Here is a 16,512-nt window from a genome sequence, read left to right as displayed (position 1 = left end):
TCCGAACAATGGGGCTTCCTCAGTAGGGGGCCTTTGACTGACTATGACTGAGGCATGGAGCGGAAAATAACTCACTGACATGTTTCATTAAGCTTGTTAAGGCTGCCTCACACACCACTCTCTGTTACACAACTGCAGTAATGTAACTAAAATGAGCATTTGACAAGTCACTTTGGCTTATTTATTTATAAAAATAAATCATTTATTTATTAATGATCATAAATCATGAAGATGAAGATCCAAAAAGCAACAATCAACAATCATCAATTTTTAATGGTTTTATTAATCTAGATGAAGAAACTAAAAAACAAAAACTCTAATCAAGAGCCATAGGGAAAATGAGGATCACTAAAAGCAAAGGTTAAAATATGTTTTCTTTCATGAAAATGTTTGTATTTATTTAACACTCAAATCTGACAGGCATTGCACAAAATGCATCAGTATTAGAGAAACTATTGCAACTCCCCTGCAACCAAGAAATAACCAAACCACCAACTATATACAGAAACACTGCAACTCAATATTTCCAAATGAAGAACAAACACATTTATTACTAGCTTGTCTCATCTACACAAGGACTCCAAGAAGCCGGGACATATCTGCAATAACATAATCCCCCCCAAAAAATCACACTCCCTACAGTCCCTGAGAGAGATGTAATGTCATTACCAATGACATAGCCGACCTGTATCTATGTTGAAGGCGAGGAAAAAGTGGCAGCTAACTAAATAAGTTATAATACGAGAATGAAAATTAAAATGCCATCGCTTCAAGCCAAGATGAAAGATAGAAAGTAAAAGAAAAGCTTTAGAAATAGATTGAGTTAGGTTGACTGAAATCACATCACTAAAGACTTGCCCTCTCGCAGCAAATTTGATCCCAAGCAATAACTGCAGCTTAAGAGATTTCTTGGTGGGTATTCGGTAAAATTCAAAAGCTCACTGTGACTATGGGGACACGACATGATTGGATTAGTGGGTAGAACAGGAAGCTGACCACTGGGGAGGCATACTGATCAGAATGGGAGAGAAAAGGGATGACTGGCAATTCCACAACTCTGCCTGTGGCTGAACACAATGTCTCTCAGCAGGATCTCTAGATAAAACTTTGCTAAATCTAAGAACATTTTAGACCAGCTTTAATATTGGAGTGTTCTTTAACTAAATTGTGCCAAGCAAACTGTGAAACATCATCAACATTGAAAGGCATTTTAAGATGGTTAAACGTAGAAATAAAAGTTCATCTGCTGCCTTAAAAATGTAAGTAAATGATGCCGATTAAAATAATATTAAAGCTGAAAGTGAAAGCTTGAATATAGCCTTTATTTACAAGTTAAGACAATGAATGACTGTTTTTCATTTTTGAAAACTTATGATAGAGTTAAAGAGAAAAAATAAGTGATAGAATTTTATTTAAAGGTAACAAAATTTGTGCCTAATCTTCCAATAGATATTTGCTTAAAAACTTGGGATTAACCTAGAAAGCATCGGGATGTAATTGTCTGGAAATGAAAAAAAAATATTCAAATAAAAAAATCCATATTACATAATTTCTAAAAGATATAATTTGTAAAGACACATATATAACCTTTAGAGTTTTTAAACATGGCTCTTTATGTCACTGATCAAATCCGTAAACTCTCATGATGCCTCACTGGATCCAAACTTAGATTTCTTAATCCCATTCTTTTCCAATTATTCCAATTGTTGAATAATTCATAAGGATTATATTCATAAAGATGTTTTAACATACTTTAAGAGGTTATAGTAATATATCTACAGTATATGGGAAAAGGTTTGCCACAAAGTTGCCACAAACTGTTGCCACAAAGTTGTACACGATTGTATTTCATGTCGTTGTTTGCTACAGAATGACAGCTTCTCCCAACTGGAACTATGGAGCCATTAGTTTTAGTATGACCAGCATTGTTTCTCAACCAGTGTCTGTTTGTTATTAATGCTTTTGAGCAGAATGAGCAGAAAGTGTAGAGACATATTTTTGCAAAAAGGAGGACTAAATCTGGAATAGGTTGTTCAACAATCACATGTGATTGTCATTTGTCCACAAACATTTGCTGATATAGTGCATATTTCTTGTCCTTCTTTAAGGAACTAAGGAAGCATGCCCCATTCCATTTATTTATTTTAATGTAACCTATTAAATATATAGTTATAGTTACATCTAGCTTCGTAAATAAACATTCCGATACAGCTCATATAGGATATAGGAGTCTCAAATTTAGTATAAAATCATATAATAGAGAAAGACTCAAAATGACCTCAAAGACAAGAAGGAGAACTTCAAACTCTGTGAATGTAGTTTACTTAAAATGTAAACTGATCAGCAGATACTGATAGTATAGAGAGGTGAGTGTGGATGAAAGGTGAAGTGCAGTGGATCTCAAGTCTAGGGGCCCCCTTGAGCTCCCTGTGAACCTTGGTGTCCTAAGTCCCCTTCTCTTATTTCTTTCTGACAAATTGTCTTATCGGAACCTGCGGCCGATTGGGTGAATAAAAACATGACCCCGGCTGGGATCATCCTGACATTCACACAGGCATCTCGGGAACAACTGATGGGAGAGATAACGCGGATCAGTGCAGTCAGTGGAGTGGCTAACAAGCGGCCATTAGATGTTCTTTTCATGCACACTACGGAAGGGGACTGACGGCCAGAAAGACACTTGGAGGTGGGGGTAGGCTAGTGGAGAAGGGGGGAAATTCAGCAAAGTAACTTTTCAGGTCTGCATCATTGTTTGCCTTTAAGAGCCATGGCCTTTGTCCTGGGGAGCTGGAGGAGAGGAAGGTGAGGCAGGGAAAACTGGAGATAAGTAATTCTGATTCATGCTCCACTACTCCTGCAGGAGCCAGTGGGGACAGAGGGACAGAGGAAAACAGAGAGCAAGAGAGCAAGCGAGTCAGAGACACAGTGGCGGCTTTGTGACAACAACGGCCCCCTGGTTGAGAGTGGAAAGAGAGAGCAAAAGAAAAAGAAAGCAGGAATCCATTGGTGGTGTAAAAAAAAAGTCTCAGAAAGGTGGACATGCTTGGGAAGATTCAAAGTGCACCTCGAGGATACTAATATTGTTGGCAGAGAGTCTTGAGCACTCAGAGGTGGAAAGAGATAGAGAAGGTCAGAGAAAAGGGGGTGGGCAGAGGTACCAGGCCGGGATAAATATGTGAGCTTATGTTACAAGCAAGCAATTCATTTTTTTATGGTGTGTCAGATGGAGAGAAAAGAGAGAGTAGATTCGCAATACATCCTGCTCTGGTCACTGAACAGATAATCACACCTCTCAACAAGGGCACTAGCATGACGCTGTCACTTTATATACAGATGCAGGATGCAGTGATAATACCACTGAGAAATTATGAAATGTGCATGGATAAGTATCATTTTATGCATAGAAAGGTCTTCACATTATACTGTGTAATTACACTGTTTTAACATCCATCAAAATCGTTCCATATATTATCCTACTAGGTACGCTGATGTCTGACTCATAATACCGTCCGAGCACAATAATGATCATTTGAGGTGTATTGCATTTCATACGAAGCGTATTGTTACCATTGATGGACTTCAATCCATACAACTATTGTGTGTTTTTGAAGATAAATCAATCACTTTATAAACCTGTTACTGCATGCAGACTTCTTTGACAGTGAAAGCAACTGACTGAGAGACAAAGATCGATCACACACACAGGGGGACCTCTGGAAGCCATGACGGGAGGCCACGCTGAGAGAGGTCATGTCAGACATCGGCCCCCACAGTGGGCTGAACCTCCTCCGCTGTGGCTGTCACCACCCCCCTGCGGTGCTTGTCCCACTCTGACCAACCCCACCAGTCCGCATCAGTAGGAGGGTGGTGAGGGGACTCATCTCTCATCAACCCCCTGTCTGTCTGACTGCAGGTCTCATCCATCCCTGATCTTGTCAGGATTGTCTGCTTCACACACTTTTATGGCTGATTCATAGACCTGAATGTGCATGAGTGATCTTGTCATATTATCATCATCCTAATGCTTTGTTAAATTTCACTTGAGTCAGTGTGTTTCAAATTCAGAAAGTTTCTATTTTGAAATGGAGGCTGTTCTAAAATGTAGCCATTAAATAACGGCTTTATAGAAATTATACTTTTTGCTGTCACGAGGCTAATTTGAGTGTCACATGATTGAGTAGTCAGTCAAAGTGTTTGCATTCTCTGCTGTCTAATGTAATGTTAAAAATTAATTACCAGCTTTTAGATTTAGCCCAGTTTTTATATTTAACAAAACCATTCCTATTATGCTGTGAAAAGTAAACTAATAATAGTTCAGGCTCACAATACAAATTCAGTGAGTTAATTAGTTTGATCAGTAAATTTTAAGAACTCCCAAATCTTTTATGATTAATAGAAACATTACCGGTATAACAGTAACTAATATAATGATAATCAATCACAGCGTTCACTCATATATTGACATCTTACTTTTGATTCAAATCTTCCCATCTTTCATTCCTTGGGAATTCCCACAGTATATAAGCATCAGTATGACACAAAGAGGAGACCTAGTGAGGAGGTGCACATTCTCTTCCCACACTGCATTTTACCCCTGGAGATTGTCAGATCCCCCACATCAACCAGAGCAGCCCCCTCCCTCCTGCTCTCCTTCATTTCTGGTTCATTGTGGGCTGATTTAATTAAAGACCCCAGCAGCAACATCCTGGGCCTCCGCCCCGCCAGGGTACGACCCATCACTGGACTGTAGGGAGTACCTTACTGTGCACTCACATACAACATTCTCACACTTGGAGTGGTATCTGCACATGCACTCTTCTCACCTCCACTATTGTATTGTATACTTCTTTGAGTAACAGAATGTTATACTAATGTGTTCAAATGTAATGTTGTATAAGTTCCAAAAAATCTTATGCTTACAAATAATCTTTGTAAGATAGTTGATTGTAACCTTATTTAATGCATTTGCTACCACTATCATTGAACAATCATTTTATTAATAACTATCACTTATTTCCAATTGCTTAATTACATCAGTTTGTCAGAATCACGTCTTTATTAGTATCTGTTTGTATTGCCATCATCATTCTTAACCTTGTCTTGACAGCCGTTAGGTAATGTATGATGGATGTATAGTGAGACAATAGCAATTAATTTTTTGATGATCTTGCTGCTAGATGGGGGCTGCATTGTGTTTTACAGAATGGGGGGTGGGTGACATCCCAGACATGTTGCCACGGTGATAAGGTAGTGCCCGCCGCCGTCGGGTCTCGGACATGGAGCCATGGAGACTGGATAGTGACACAATTGGAGACTGCAGACTGGATAGTGACACACTTAGGGCCAAGAATAGAGAAAAAGTATTTAGTTCCCTTTTGGTATCTTTCAAAACAATTCACATTATACTTTGCTCTTACTTGGCACTGGTCCCACCTTGCTCCTGGAAGGTTTTTACAACTCTTGTTTTCTATTCACCTTGCTACTACAGTATCATGTGTAGCACCAGCTCACTTATCAGGAAAAAAGTATCAGTCTCAATATCTGATTATTGCTTTTATTACATTATCCAACATAATGTAAACTAATTTCATTTTTCAAACTACATGGTTAGATGATCATGTTAAAAAAATCCTTTGAAAATGCAAATAAATAGACAAAATATTATTCAGAACAATAATTTCAAACAACATTTCAATGGCAATTAGAAACGTTTGCTTTTGTACATGTACTGTACACTTATGACAGAAATACACTGCGGATGTACACTGAGTTATTCTTTTTGCAAAAGCCTGTAATGTACATTTATAGATATGAGCGAAATATCTGAATTGATTATGTTCACAAAAGCTTGCTATGTACATCTATATATTTATTTAGATATCAGTGTTGGACTATAACCTTCATTCTCAAACTTATCTGGGGGATTAAGATGCAGAAAAGCCTAAGAGGGAGTCATGATTTGGAGACCTGCTGTGAGAGGTCAGAAGTCTTATCAACCTTAGTGTCAGAGTGTTCATTGTCTACATGGCACTGGTGTAAGTTATAGGTGTCTCCATAGAGACAAGCAAGGGGCGACTGAGTGGCGGCAGCATAGGCAAGTTAGCACAACTAAGAACTATACACAGTGCTGAATATACTTGGCTCAAGTGCAGTTTGGCTCTGTTCATAATACCAGTCATTACTCCAAAGATTTGTGCCAAAAAAAGTTTGGTTCTATATTTGTTTCCCAGAGCAAACATAAAAAATAATAATAGCAATCATACTTTGTAAAAGCAATGAGGCATTTAATAATTAGATATTTTTTCTTGCTTTTCAATTACACTAACACAAGAGTAACATTTGTCAGGGACAATACAAACTTATCTGGCTATTAAGAAATAATTGTTTCCTTTATAATTATTATCATAGATATCTAATTATAGAATATATCTAATGATCTTGGAAAAACAAGTTAATTTCTTAAGAGGACAAAAGTACTGAACAATAATGGGTTTCTTGCTTCTTTAAAATAATTACCTGAGTAATTAAGCTTTTAAATGCATCACATGTAGGCACAAAGGGTTTTACACCAATAACCTTAATGAAAATTGGTAAAAAAAAAAAAAATAATAATAAAAAAGTACATATTAAAGGTATATTAACTTTGATATGGCAGGATATACTGTATATATAGAACAGTTTTTTATACTGTATATATAGAACAACATTTGTTGAATGTACTAGAAAGCTGGTATGGTTGGAGTACATTTCTCAAACTCTGAGGCTGTTGGGATTGCTATTAAAAAGGCAGAAACCAATTGAAGGAACTAATTTTAATACAGCATCTTGCATGAGTAGGAAATGAAGGCATTTTGCTCCCTTTAAAATTGCTCTGATAAATTGATGTCATTCATGGTCCTGTGACATACAGTACTGCCGTGGCCACCACAGACACCTTTGGCATAGCCAGTGACATTTACATTTACAGAATTTGGCACAAGGTCTTATCTGGAACTACATACAAAAGTGCTTTGAAGTCTCAAATCAATGACTACATCAACAGATTATCATACTAGGAACATGGCAGCGCAGTTGGTTCACAGAACAGTTTTGTCCTGAGAGCATACAAGGCCCACATTCTAGGAGCTCTTGCAAACAGGAGTGTTTCCTGGACTGCTAGGTCACTGTCCTCAGCTTGTACTTCACTCAGAGCCAAACCCAAAGGAATAGATAAACTGGTCAAATGTCCCAGAGAGGCACTACACTGCCCCTCCCTCCAGCCAGTGAGGGAAGTCACTAAATCACTAAGTCACCCTATCAAAGGAAAAGCCTCACATCTCAAGCAAGTTAGAGCTTGTACGTCTCCTGCTGGGTAAGAAATCACCTCTGAATGAGGCATTTAGGGACTCAAGCTCATAATCCATTTCCGGGCGTCTCTTAATTCCATTAGGCCCAATGTTACTATCACTGCAGCAGCAGCAGCAGCAGCAGCCAGCAATTGTACTGTCATCAACAGAGAGGGTCCTCCATGAATTTTTATCAGCAAGCTTGATAATATCTGCTGTTTAGATTACAAAATGCATAGAGTTATTAGTGAATAGAATTTTATGCCAAATGTTTGGTGTCAGGGGTCACGGTGGCTTAGTGGTTAGCACGTTTGCCTCACACCTCCAGGGTTGGGGGTTCGATTCCCGCCTTGTGTGTGTGGAGTTTGCATGTTTTCCCCGTGCCTCGGGGGCTTGCTCCGGGTACTCCGGTTTCCTCCACCAGTCCAAAGACATGCATGGTAAGTTGATTGGCATCTCTGGAAAATTGGTGTCAGTGAACTCTTTTCACCATGCCATTTTCACCAAGCTCTTTCCACAAATACCACACTGTGCATATGAAGGGTGGACATGTATTGCTTCCTGATGAGCTGGCCATTTAAATATGACAGGATCCTAATGCTGATCCCTTTACACACACTTTGAGAACATTCATAGTGAAAAGTTACTTGAAGTTACCATCAACCTTGGGGAACTAAATTTTTAGAATCTAATTTTTACTAATTTCAAACAAAAGAGTATAGTTCTTTTTACCAGATTTGTTTTCTAATTTCAAGAATTTATTTTTAAAAAGAAGAAAATTGTCTGCCAATAGAACAAGAAGAGTTAAGGTGTGAAATGAGTAAAATGCATAGAAATAGGTTTAATAAATTTGTATTTAGTTCATTGTAATATTAATCAGACAGAATACTTCAGAATCAGGGTTCGTTCATTCATTCATTCATTAATTTTCTACTGCTTATCCGAACTACCTCGGGACACGGGGAGCCTGTGCCTATCTCAGGCATCATTGGGCATCAAGGCAAGACCCTGCACGGAGTGCCAACCCATCACAGGGTACACACACACACTCTCATTCACTCACACACTACGGACAATTTTTCAAGAGATGCCAATCAACCTACCATGCATGTCTATGGACCGGGGGAGGAAACCAGAGTACCCGGAGGAAACCCCCGAGGCACGGGGAGAACATGCAAACTCCACACACACAAGGCAGAGGAGGGAATTGAACCCCCAACCCTGGAGGTGTGAGGCAAACATCTTGCAACATTTTGCAACATCTAGAAAGGAGAACTCCACCAGCTTACATCTGTCAAAAAGCATAAAATATTAATTGTTTATTGCTCAAAAGAGGTAATTAAAAGTTCAACTGAATTTTATTGAGTTGTGAATGAGGATTTTATGAAGATCAACATTCATTCATTCATTCATTCATCTTCTACCGCTTATCCGAACTACCTCGGGTCACGGGGAGCCTGTGCCTATCTCAGGCGTCATCGGGCATCAAGGCAGGATACACCCTGGACGGAGTGCCAACCCATCGCAGGGCACACACACACTCATTCACTCACGCAATCACACACTAGGGACAATTTTCCAGAGATGCCAATCAACCTACCATGCATGTCTTTGGACCGGGGGAGGAAACCGGAGTACCCGGAGGAAACCCCCGAGGCACGGGGAGAACATGCAAACTCCACACACACAAGGTGGAGGTGGGAATCGAACCCCGACCCTGGAGGTGTGAGGCGAACGTGCTAACCACTAAGCCACCGTGCCCCCTCATGAAGATCAACACATTTGTTAAAATAAATTGTAATGCTCTGCCCTTACTGCCCCTATGGACAAGGCACTATTGTGTCTAGACATCTACAAAAAATATCAACCAGTGGCCAAATGTAAACTAAATAATATATAAGCACAACGTTATCTGTGTTAAGATCATTAAATTAAGAATGATTATGTTTGAGTAATGCTTTCTTTAACAGTTCAGTTGTAGCCTGCAGAAAAATTAAAGCAAACACTTGAAGTTACAACAAATTATGTAGACTTACCTTCCCTGATCAACCTTACCTGCCCTATGCAGTGAAAGATGTCTGGAGTAAAAAAAATGTAACTTGAACACTCTTAAATTATCCGAATTCTCTGTGTTGCTTTTTGAAATCTTCCTGCACCACTGTGTTTGCGTAGCACTTTTGTTTGTTTGTTACATTGATTTTAATGATACCAGACAACCTGCACATTGCACACCTGTACTCATTTGTCCATATAATACTACATGAATTAATTAGGCTATTGCATTAGTTAGCTATCTGTTAGCTAATTGACTCATATGACTGTAACATAAACTGCCTTTATTGTATATACTTTTATACACTTGAGGTTTCAGCTCTACCAAATCACATTACATGGTTTGGTTACAAGCCTGCAAACCAGCTAAATCTAGTTATGCTAATTATATTCTAGTTAGTTTATAAAGCTGATTGCTGATTACTTTAAAGCAGCATTCAGATTTGGACTAAGTAGAAATACAAGAGAAATCCATAAAATGCAAGATTCTGTGAATGCATGATTGTATGTTATTTGGACAAGGTTTTTTTTTGGCTTGTTTTCCTTTCAATTGTGAGTAAATAGTTTTAAATGATCAGCTATAGCCTTTTGGGTATTATATTACAGAGTAATTGAATTTATTTTCTATACATTTATTTAAAAATATACCTCTATTAATTACTTTAGTAAACGGTTGATTTATTAATTAATTCAGCATTAATGATTATTGCTGTTATTTTTAAATCAGGTTACATGTTTTTATGCAACATGTGAAAAGATGCTGCCTTATTGTAGTATTAATAAATAATGTAGTCAGAATTGAAATATAAATCTCTAATACAATGAATAAAGTAAGTATATCACATATTTAAATCATCTGCCAAGTGTGGCATATCATCCTCTCCAAATTGGTTCTCTGTCTCAGAATGCATGGGATTCACTATAGTACAGGTGCCATTTTGTTTTTTATACCTTTTCGATATGGCTTTTGTCCATTTATGTTTTAATGTTGTTCTTACATTTACAGCATCTAGCAGACCCCCTTATCCAGAGTGACTTACATTTTTATTTCAATTTACACAACTGAGCAATTGAGGGTTAAGGGCCTTGCTCAGGGGCCCAGCAGTGGCAGCTTGGTGGATCTGGGGTTCGAACCCATGTCCTTCCTATCAGTATTCCAACACCTTAACCACTGAGCTACCCAGAGCCGATCCTGACCTCCCTGGGGCCCTAAGCAAAATTCTGCTAAGGGGCCCTTCTACCTGACCCGTCAGCCATGTAATCCATTTGCCACACATTCACACTTGACACCCCACTGATCCCACTACAAACCTCCCTCTTTTTAAAAAAGTTTGCTCCATCTCTCAGTCAAAGGTAAAACAATACAGAATTAAATGAGGTATAAACAAATCTTTATTGAATGGAATATTTTAAATCGAATTTTGAGCTGAATATTAGCAACTGAAATTAAATGTAATTCCTGATATCAAAAATATGGTTACTACTAGAAATCACACTCTTAATATTTACATTTTAAGTATTGAAAACTGAATTCTTGATATCAAAAGTCCATATCATGTGAATGTATAAAAGCTAAAATGCTTGCCATACCGTATCACTGTGTTTTATAGTATGCATGAGAGCAATACTTGATCCCTGATGGTTATTATTTACCATCAGGGATGGTAAATAATAAGGGATGTGCATTCATATTGACCTGGCATTATGCCCATTCCAATGTAAATCCATTGGTTTCCATATTGCATTAACGTTGTTGTAACCTCGATTGAGAGACTATAAACATTGTCATTTAGGAGTGCTATCACGCTACTTTTTGTACTGGTCCCCACACAGATGCTGCTGGAAAGCACGCGTGTCATTTCGTGCACGATTACACGCGCATATGAACGCATGTTCACGCGCGGCGCGGTTATCGAGCTGCCATTTATAAACACTGTTGCCCTTGGGCGTTTATTCACGTGAATGTTCATGCAATAAATTGTTGTGTGACAGACAGCACTGCACAGCTAATTTAGCTAGTCAGATAGAGACTAGAGACAGAATCACATCAACTTAACTTTACTGTAATTTGCTCTTGCTGACATCAAACTTGAAGAGAACATAAGTTTACCTGATTGCTGTTCTCGCATTTCACTCTCATTTTGTTTCTTTTTTTTCTTTTCATGGTCAGATGGATAGCTCCGCTTCATATTGTCATCTACACAGTAAACATTAACACGCGCTGTAAAATGAGGCAGGTGGAGGCCTTGCCATGCGCAACTTGCGTAGTGAGCGTATAGGGCCGATCGGCTCTGGAGCTACCACATCCCACATGTGCTTGTTTAACTCATGTCAAGTTTGGTCTTTCCTCTATAAAAAATGACGACAAATTTGTTCTGTATTCTGGTTCTTTACAGATGCTTGTTTAGTTTGTATAGTACACCTTCATTGTCTCTATTCTTTTCCTAATTCGGTGCTTTGTGTGTCTTCCTTTATCGTTTAGCGTTTAGTTTTACTTGTGTCTGGAGCTGGTTTTATTCAGGTGGCTTTGTTGCATTGATTGACCTAACCTTATTATCTTTCTCATAACTAGTGAAATTATGCAGATGTGCAGGTTAATTGTCAAAAAATTATATTGTGTATGTATAATGGAATCCCAAGTGCCTCCCACTCCCTGCAAGAGTGAACTACATTGGGGATGAAGCAATGTGTAGTACAAGGAAACTGGTGTTTAATGTTTGCTTTTTGTCTTGCTTATTTACTATTTTTGGTTTGTTTTGTTTTCTTGTGCCTGCTAGATCTGGAACTGAGGTCAGATTGCAGGATCAACTACAGTAGCACATCTAGAAAAGTTGAGATCTTAGAGCTTATTCATTTGACTGGATATTGTATGTAATTTATCTGATCTTTTATCATCAAATTCATCTTTTGATCTTAAACCAACATTACTGTATAGCAAATGCAAAATAATTAATCTTGTTATTCTAATACTATTGGAGTAGACCATACATGTAGAGCCTGAACATTTACTGAAAGCTACTCCTTTATAATGACAGATATGGAGCACCTCATTGGGAGGCCACTGAAGAGCACATTATGAGGTGCAGTGTGCAAGTCCTTGAATGTGGTTGGTCCAGGCCAGTCTCCATCTATCAGGTCAGACTGTGGATCACATGTACCAATGACAAGCTCAAAACTAGCCATGGCACCACTCTATAGATGGCACCAGCCCAAGATTGGTTTGATGGCATAATGCACAAATACTGAATTCACTCTTTTACATTATGAGACTTCACTATGGGTAAAATCAGTTCAATGATTAATAGCTTTCATTGGTTATTTAGGCAAGCCACTGTTCAGCATGGCATTTCCTAGCATGTTCTAGCTAGTATAATGAATCACAAACAAGCTGGTTAGCTGTGTTTAAAGCAGTGAATATAGCACTATGCTAAGTGCTTATTGCTGACACACTCTTATGATGTCCATGTAAAGCTTTTTGGATACTAGTACTGGATCATCCAACCTGCGGATGTTTGAGAAGTTTGAGTGATTGACATCTCACTTTTATTTGTGGGTAATGTGTGGGTGAATACTAGAGAATCTGTCTTGTTTCCTGGGACGATGACATTAAAATAACTGGTTATGAGGCACCAGTTTTTACAGTTTGAATACAGCGCAGCTTAAAGTTCTGTGCACATGCAGCTTCAAGTCACTGAATTCCAGTTCCCTATTTCAACAACCACTAGTGATTCACCTGCCATCCTTATGCTTAAGGCATGTTAAGACCATGAGACTGCAATTATTCATCTGAGTTCTATCTTCCACCTTGTCAGTGCTCCTACATCTCTCCACATGTTGGATAGCTGCCATCACTGAGTACATTTTAGCATAGTCCTAAGATAAGTCTGGTTCCTAAGGGCATGGTGTATGTTATCTGTGAAATTTTTACCACACCTGCTTGGTCGTTATGTATTTGTAACTCTGGGATTCCCATATAACTGTCAGAGCTTCTTGTTATTTGGAACTGTGCTGGTGCAGCAAGAGGGTTCTAGGGAAAGATAGTTGTATGATAGCAGTCCTGGTGGTCATCAAAACATGGAGGATTGATTTACACTTTTTATTAGGAGACTTAGCAAACATGTGTTTTAGAGATTAACCAGCAATCTAATAATAAGGATACAAGACTCAAAAAAAGCTGAGGATAAGATTACAAGACAACAAAAAACAGTAGATACTAGGGGTTAATAGAGCAATTAAGAATATCCTAAGAGATGAGAATTGCTTTAGGTTGTTTCTGGAATGACAGAAAGAGAATTTCTTTTTTTAAACATTTATTAATTGTGTAAATGGTGAACAGTGTTTAATCACCAGGAGCTGAAAATGACAGCATCAGGAACAAATATGATTAAAAAAACAAACAAATTGCTTAGAAACTTTGCAAATCACTGCTTTTATACACAGTTATGTTATCTGAACTTTAAAGTACTGTATGAGACTTATTCTGTAACAAGCATATCATTTAAAGACTGTTTCTTTAAAACTATCTAAATATGTAAATATCAGGGCATCATATTCTTACTAGACAGTCTTCTAATTTTGTCACAACAATATTTAAAAGAAAAGAAAAAGAAAAGCAGGGAAGAAATGTTTTTCTAAAAGTATTATTATTAGGGTTTTATTTGCTTCCAATCTTGATAATAATTAGCACTGATAAGTTAACAATAATGAAATGAATCAGTCAAAATCAACAGATTACTTTTACTAAAAGAATAATTTCATATTAAATATAATAAATATTAAAAAAAAAAAAAAAAAAGCTTGCCAGCTTGTGTAGATAGTATTGAGTCTAAAGTGTTGATGCAGAAAGTAGTAGAAAGCTTATTCCCCATATCTTACATACACATCTGATGAACAGACAGTTCAAAGCAAAGTCCATTCAGGACTTTAGAATGAAAGTGTGTCACCTAGTGGACACACTACTAATTTTAATTTTAACTCTTTCCTCTGTGTGTACTTATGTTTCAAAGCTAGTAACAGTAAATGGCAACTGGACCTGGTGACATAATTTTAATTCGCATAAGGTTAAAGTTAATCTTGTCACCTTCAGGTTTTTTGGAAGAGACATTTCAGGTTTGCAATGGAAATTAACTATAGCACAATTTAGAGATTTGTAACTTTGTGTAGCATTTTACTGATTATATTTTATCTGATTTAAAAGCCCACTATGTATTTAGAGGGGATTGTTAAATATATTTTTAATGAGGACATTTTCTGTCGAAGGTGTTGAAGGTTTTCTTGTATGTTTTTCTAAATATATTTTGTGTAAATAGATTAGTCAGTTACACAACAATGTTACAAACCATGATAGCAATAGCAATAGCATGATAACAATTTTGTAATTTTACCATAACATTAACAAATATCGTCCAACCAGGGTTTGATTTCCAGGGCCCTAATCGCTATATAGACCATGATGCTGTAGAGTTTGATGTTGATTGTCAGAAAATTGGCTACAGCTGTAGGGTATTGATAAATATAAGAATTATACACTTACTCTTCACTTTATCAGGAACACATGTGATCTTGATCATTCATGCAGTCAATCATGTGATGCAGCACAATGCATAAAATCATGTAGATATAGATCAAGAGTTTCAGTTGATGTTTACATCAAACAACAGAATGGGGAAATGAGTATTTTTGATTGCGTATTTTAGAAACTGCTGATGTCCTGGGATTTTAACATCTCATGTGTGGAGGCTGAAAGAACTTAAGGCATTATCATGGGCACAGACTCACCAAACTGGATAGTTGAGCTGGATAATCTTCAGCTGTCTAGTTTGGGTGAGTGTATGCCCATGATAGCCTCAGGTTCCTGTTCTTGGCTGACAGGAGTGGAACCTGACGTGGTCTTCTGCTGATGTAGCTCGTTGTTTTTTTTTTGGTTTTTTTTTGTATATTTGGTTTTTTTTTTCACCATTTTTTGTGAACCCTAGAGATTGTTATGTGTGCCAGTCCCAGAAGATCAGTGGATTCTGAAATATTCAAACCAGGCCAACTGGTACCAACAACCACGCCACAGTTAAAGTCACAACAATCACCTTTTTCCCCATTCTGATGTTACATTTGAACATTATCTGAAGCTCTTGACCTGCAGCTTTATGGGGTTTTTTTCATTGTGCTGCTACAAAATGATCGACTCTTTAGATAACTGAAGAAATGAGCAGATGTACAAATGTTCCTATAAAATGGATGGTAAGTGTATATCAGAAAAACCAGATTTCATTCGAAGGAAACTACAGTTATATATGTTTAATTAATTGACATTTAAATATGTTTATTTAACAGATCATTTCATTCAAAGGAAACTACAGTGATATAGGTTTATTTAAGTGACACGTTAGACATCCAAGCCTGAAGGGGTGATATGTCCTTGAAAGTGCATAATGCCTGTCTCGAAACAGAAGGGGTATTTTAAAAAAACTTAATCTATAATATATCATGGGAAATCATTTTAGTTGCCTCCATACCAGTAATTTCCACATGCCACAATAGACCTTTAAAGCACCCTCTTACTATATTATTTACACATTAAGTAAGCCAATTTTTAATAATTAAATCAATGTAATAATAATAATAGTAATAATAATAATAATAATAATAATAATAATAATAATAATAATAATAATAAATGTAGGCTACTGATCACTTTAGCTGTATTCACTGGCTCTGGTTACAATTTATATGTTATAAAAATTTCAACTTCAGATATCATGTTTAGAATAAATACGGGGATCAGAGAATACTAGTTCATTTTCAAATCTCATAACCACTACTGGCGCTGAGAAATACCTGGATATGCTGTGTACATTTGCTCACCTACCTAAACCTTTCAACCACTGATGCATTATTTTCCTTTCTTCTTCTCATCTCATGTCAGACTAGCTGTGCAGTACAGCGTATGCTGTTATTTGTTAACAGCTTGTGATCAGAAGATGTTAGTCAAAATATATCATTAGAACTATAGGTAAGCTGGCAATAGACTCCTAAGATTTCCAGCCTTCTCTTCTGCTGCTGTGGGGCATGTTTCCTTACACTCTGATAGCTGGTATGCAGAATACAGGCCTCCATGGCATCTGAAATTGTTTGCTTTACT

The sequence above is a fragment of the Tachysurus vachellii genome, chromosome 11 (assembly GCF_030014155.1).
Source record: "Tachysurus vachellii isolate PV-2020 chromosome 11, HZAU_Pvac_v1, whole genome shotgun sequence".
In the NCBI taxonomy this organism is placed as follows: domain Eukaryota; kingdom Metazoa; phylum Chordata; class Actinopteri; order Siluriformes; family Bagridae; genus Tachysurus; species Tachysurus vachellii.
The sequence above is the reverse complement of the archived record's forward strand: the minus strand, read 5'-3'. Positions refer to the sequence as shown.